Raw genomic sequence first — 6,396 nt, forward strand, 5'->3', positions numbered from 1 at the left:
CCCCCCCCCCAAAAAAAAAGAGATTAATACCGAATAGTAAGAGGTTTGGTAGACTAAAATCATGTTAAAACTCATCTAAATCCTAACAGTTCATAATATTGTTATAGTCTGAAATACGAATTTAAAGAGTTTAATTTGAGCTTAGTAAGGGCTCTAGAAGTCCCAAAACAACAAAAAATTTACAGAATCCTGCTTCTGGTTTGAGTCAGTGTCATCATTTTGAAGGGCTTCATCAACTTTTAAATGGAATCTTTCAACGTATTAACATCAACAGACCCTCTCAATCATAGAAGGTCGATTGGATCCAAGTTGACTTGGTCAAACAAAATTAATTGACTTAAATATTTAAAAATTCATAACTTTTAAATAGTTAGACCAATTAAGTTGAGTGATTCAAATTGATAGGAAAGATTATTCTAAGTAACATCTACTTTAGCCATAATAATTTAAAATTTTTAAATTTAAAGTTGGGTCCCCATATGATTAGAAAATGGAATCTTGAATAAACTAATAGGCACATTACTTTTCCAAAAAAAAAATAAATAAATAAATAAAACGTGTTTTAAAAGCATATTTTAATGCAAGGATTTTAATGATGAAATATATATAATCACATATTTTGGACCTAATTTAAGGGTCGTTCGACCCTCCTTTGATCCAATCAACTATTCAAGGTTAATTTGGTAATTTTGCAAGGTTACATCTCACAGCTATTTTGAGATGTTTCAAACCCTTCCCCTCCATTACATTATTTAAAGGCATCCAATCATCATTGCTATGCACACCTCTAAGGTAACAAAATGAGGTTTCCACATAGGGGCCAAGTACAAATCTACAGAGGACTCAACAGGGCCAAGGCTACACTTCTTGTAAAGCAAAGAAATTGGTGCAAATCCAAGCATGACTGAGCACTCTTCAAACCCCCAGGCCAAGGCCCAGATGTGCTGGACATTGTCGATGGATTATACTCCTCGTGATTATTTGTTGCATCCTTTGACCCAAGAAAAGATTAAACTAATGTTTAATACATAAAAAAATGAAAATATGTTAAAATCTTCATGATATAATGTAATGGGAAAAGGCTAGGTTTACCCAGATCTGTGTCTATCTCTCTACTTCTCCCCTTGGAAAAGTTCTCTATTCCCCTCCCATCATCCTAATTCTCTCGTTGGATGAGCTGCTAGCTCTAGGAAATCCGACGACATACCTAACCTCCTCCCGTATGTTATATATAAAAAAGAAATTATATTAAAATCTTTCTACCCGCATTTCATTTTTTATGTCGTTCTAATCATCTCATAGATGATTATCAAAAGAAATAATGTATCCTCCAAATGGATCCCAAGTTAATGTACTTTCTCAATTTTATGGTTTTCTATATGTTTTGTATTTGGTCTTTGGTAGTTGTTTCCATGGTTTAAGTATTGGCGTTGGATAGTGTTACTGCCGAGAATCTGTGTGAGGCTGAGCGCCGATCCTGCACAAGCACAGAAGGCAAAGGCCCGGAGGTGTCTCCGGGATTAGTCCTCCGACACCCAAGTTAGAGACCAGCAGAACAGTATTTTCACAGGAATAATGGTGTGAGAGTATTGACTTACCCGTTCTGTCTTTTAGGGCTCCTTCTTATAGGATTACCCCATTTCCGAGTCCTACTAGGATACGTCTTCCTACCTTCGTGGGGAATATTCCCAATTCGGGTATCCCCTCCTCCGTACGTAGTTAGAGTCCTTTGCACGCCACTCTTCATTGAAGAGGACTCAAGCCTCCCCCTTTTTCTGATATCCGGAGTCCTGGTCGTGGTGGATATCCCTCGGCTAGGTGCCAGATAGTGTATTAAAAAAACTGATTTTATGACACATATTGGAATACACGTGTGTTGGGAAATCAGATCAAATGTTGTCATTGTTGGCAACAGTGTGATGGTTCTAGTTCAATTTGTTTGGGTTCGGTATCTTAACCAAATACACTTGGATTTTATGATTGGGTTGGTTATGAATTATGGGTCAAAATTCAGGTTCAATCTTGAACCAATTAGATTGAATAGGTCTTAGTAGTCTATTGGATATTTGGATTGAATCTCATCATATAAGCAAGGTGGTTTGATGAGGTAAGAAAGCATCATGTATATGCAATGGGCCAGCAAGCTTGAACTTGTCTCTCTTTTGAGAAACCTCTTTGATTTAAAATCATAATACAATAAGAGTTCTACTATGACAAGGAGTGTGGCAGCATCAACAACCTCTTGGTTTTGAGAATCAGCAAAGCACATGAGTTGACGGGGTAATTAGAGTTGGGCTCGGTTTAAAGAAAAATAAATTGAGTTTTGTTAGAACTCTCAAAGCTCATGGGGGGTTGGTAGAGAATTCCAAATATAAACGATCAAGATGGGATTGGCTCTCGCATGAGTAAAATACAGCAAGATTTAAAGGAGTTAGAGATAAACCCGTTGCTGAATTGGAGACTACAAATTGGTTCAAATTAGGAGTTGAAGTGCTAGAAACCAACGTGAATTCAGCAAGGTTTCTACAACAGTTTTATTTGAAGATGAAGTCTAGATTCCTTATCTCATTCATGTGCAGCAACTGCCAAGTGTTGGATTCAGCCAGAAGAAGAAAGTGAAGCTATTACAAAGAAGAGAAGATAGCAAGAGTCTACCACATGTTCAAGAACTAAAAATTGGGAAGTGGACTTCAGATTGGATTTGTTCTCACGCACATGGACAACAGCGAAATAAATAGTGCCCAAGAATAAATAGAATTTCATATCAATTCTTTCACGCTTAATCGATCCACTCGTCAGAATCTGGCTTCTTCAGTCTTCTTTTATTTTCTACAATAAAAAAGAGATTTCGTGGGCAGAATATGTAGCCTCTCCATTACTAGCAAAACCGAGAGAGAGGGAGAGAAGCAATTTTGAGAGAGAGATCCAAAAGGCTGCTATGTTGATGGTTTGAGCATGTTTTTCTATATGTCAAGCATGTGATCATCAACGTGATTACACAGGCTGAGGTAATCCGTATCTGAGATCCCTATTTTTCTATACTGAGTGAATACTGTTGAGAAACTCTAGATCAATGATGTATTGGGTTGGGATTTTATTTTATTGATTTAAGATTATGAGCCTAGCAAGTTGGGGCTTGTCTAGGGTGTGGGGTTGTTGCCCTTGTCTGAGTTGCAACTCAGATTGAAGCAAGGATAGGTGTTCCTGGACTATTGTAGCGGTTGAAAAAGTTGAGTACTTGGGAAATACGAAACTCTGTATGGGTATTCCTCCATGGATGTAGGCACGCTGGCCAAACCACGTATATTTGGTGTTCTTGCCTCGCATTTACTTCTCTACATATATTTAAAGTGCATGTTGTGCAGAGTGGTGGGACATTGTCTAGTAGACCCAACCACATTGTGGTGTGAGGTGGACATGTTGTTGTTTGCGTGATTGGTAATTACGGGATTGCCCCGGCCAATCTAGAACTTGGAAATCATAAGTTTTTGTTTGGTTGCAAATAAGAAAATTTTTAGAACCACTAATTCAACCCCCCTCTCAGTGTCAACCTGGGAACATCAACGTGTATACACTATAAAAAATTAAGATGCACAAGATACCTTATGATACATACACAACTAAGGCTTTTTAGGTACAAGAACTAAAGAAGCAGAAAAAATAAATTTTGACATTTGATGAATAGAACGTGGTAGATTTAAAATTTTAAAAAGAAGACCTAATTTTTATGGACATTTAAATTCTATAAAGTTGTAACCAGTTTTCCATTCCAAAAAAAAGTTGTAAAAAGTTATATTTTCATGTATTTTTAGCAAACAATGATAATACTAAAACCTTCATACACATTAAATGATTCTTTGAATAAATTATGGAGATCATCCTGCATAACATATTTTAAAAATCCTAATTTCATCTGTTTTTTTTAATTCTCAAAAAATCTTTGATGAACATGGGATTAAAGGATCACAATTTCCTTTACCCCCAAAAAAAATTTATATATAAACAAAATATAATATATTTACTTGGTGATCATGCATTTGAAAAAGATAATCAAAAGTAATTAAAATTAAATAACAAAAATCCCAAAAGTAGATGCATAAATCCATAGTTTTTATTTATTTATTTATTTATTTATTTTGCTTAGAACTGCATAGATCTAGGTGATACTCGGGAAAAACAAATAAGGCTCTGTTTGTTACGATGTAAAATTTGAAGTACGTTAACCCATGACTGTGAGGTTCGATATGTAATACTTGTTGTAACCCGACAGTCACTGAGAGGGGGGTGAATCAGTGAGTCCAATTCCGATACCTAAAAACATGTCCGATGTCTGGCCAAGAAAACCTGATATACCTGTCCCTGTTTGCACGCAGTCGTATGCACACTCAGCCTCTCATAGGCACTTCCAAGTGTGCACACCCATTCCACATTCCACGCACTTCAATATAAAATGCAAACAACAAGCACCCACAACACAGGGTTTTTACGAGGTTCGGCAATTTGCCTACATCCCCGGAGTAGTGCCTGTAAAGGCTTCGTACCTACTCAATACACTACTTTTGACTGCACCCACAGTCGGGAGCACCCACACCCAATTTTCTCAAGCCGAAGCTGAGATGGCACTCGTAGTGCCGATACAATGTGTAGCACCCACTACACGGGAGCACCCACTCCCGGTGCTTAGCACCCACTAAGCACACAATAAATAATACAATTAAATTGGGCTTATATCAATGCCCTACAGTCAAGCTCTGCCTAGCATATGCATCCACAACTAGCTAGCATGCTTACAGTTCATCCACAACTAACCTAGCATGTATACATATAATTCATCCACAACTAACCCTAACATACATACATACATGTAATGTAAAATCCAAGGTTAGAGAATCTCACAACCGATTGCCTGGGATGACTGGAAACTTGTACTGACAAGTTTGGTGCTCACACCTTCTCTCTCCTTGGCTTCTTGCTCTTCAAAGCAAACACATCCTTGATTTCTTCTCTTCTTCCTTGGCTTTGAGTTAATATACCATTAACACACTTCAACCACCTCTTTTACCTCCTTTAATGGCCTAAGAACATTTATCATCAAGAATGTATGTTCATTCAAGGACCAACAAAGAGGGGGAAGATTCTCCTACCAAAACCGTAGCATTCTTTCACTCCAAACCCATTTTTCTTGCTTTCATGGTGTAGGGCTTGAAAAAACGAAGAAGCTACAACTTGGTTCACCCAAATCCGACTTAAAATGAGGGAGATATGACATTTCGAAGTTGGAGCAATGAGATAGCCCGAAATGGAATCTTCGTACGGGTGGCGTAGGCTACACCGGCAGCGCCGCAACAGGGGCGAAATCTGACCGTAGATCTCATATAAAAGATCTTATAATCCAAGCCGTCCGATTAAACCAACGGACAACAGATCCAAACCGTTAGATTTGAATCTCGATGACGTCATCATGACGTAGGCGCTGACATCGTCAGAAGTGTTGTCGATCTATGATTGGTTGCTTTTCCAGATTTTAAGGGAGCTTGTCTCCCACTCACAAAAGTGAAAAGGCTTATTGACCGTTGGATCCGAATCCTCCATGTTGGCTTTAATATGATTTCATGAGATCATTAAGATTGGAATCTTCTTTATATCTTCTATACACGCGCGAAACACACTAACATACTTTGATAAGCTGTAGCGCCAGTGCATCAAGAATTATGCACCTAACCAATCAAATCCTACGCGCAAGCATCTATCTCGTCCATATCACACCAAAATCTCAGCAGCCTTTGGATGGGCATCAAGCCTACGTGGTCGAATCTTGACCATCCATTTCACTTCCCTTTACTCCTCTTTATTACAATCAAGCCCCTGCCTCCATATGTTTCAGTGCTTAAAGACCCCTTGCAACTCAAACCTTTAAAATATTTAAATTATACAAAAGCCCTTCGAATTTCAAAAATAAATTCCGAAAAATCCACCCAACACCAAGAGCAACTGATGGATTTTCGGTTTGGATTTTCGAACCGACTTTACGAAAACATTTATAACTTTTTCATATGATATCCGATCGAGATGAAACGAAGTGCGTTGGAATCGTAACTGGATGCTCTACGACTTTTCAGAAGACTCAATCATCTGAATCATCCATGTAAAAAGACCAAAATGCCCCTACACCTTTCCAATGACGTATCTTTCTCATACGGAATCGGAATGCGATGAAATCAGAACCGTTGGAAAGATTGTATTTTTTTCGTATTGTTACATGTAGAACACTTCCTTTAAAAAATTCATCTTCAATGCCGAACTGCCCTCGACTACCACAAATGCCGTAACTTCTTCATACAGTATCAGAATGTGACGAAATCAAATGCACTGGACTAGGTAAATTACAATCTATCT

This window comes from Macadamia integrifolia, unplaced genomic scaffold, assembly GCF_013358625.1.
Source record: "Macadamia integrifolia cultivar HAES 741 unplaced genomic scaffold, SCU_Mint_v3 scaffold125, whole genome shotgun sequence".
In the NCBI taxonomy this organism is placed as follows: Eukaryota; Viridiplantae; Streptophyta; class Magnoliopsida; order Proteales; family Proteaceae; genus Macadamia; species Macadamia integrifolia.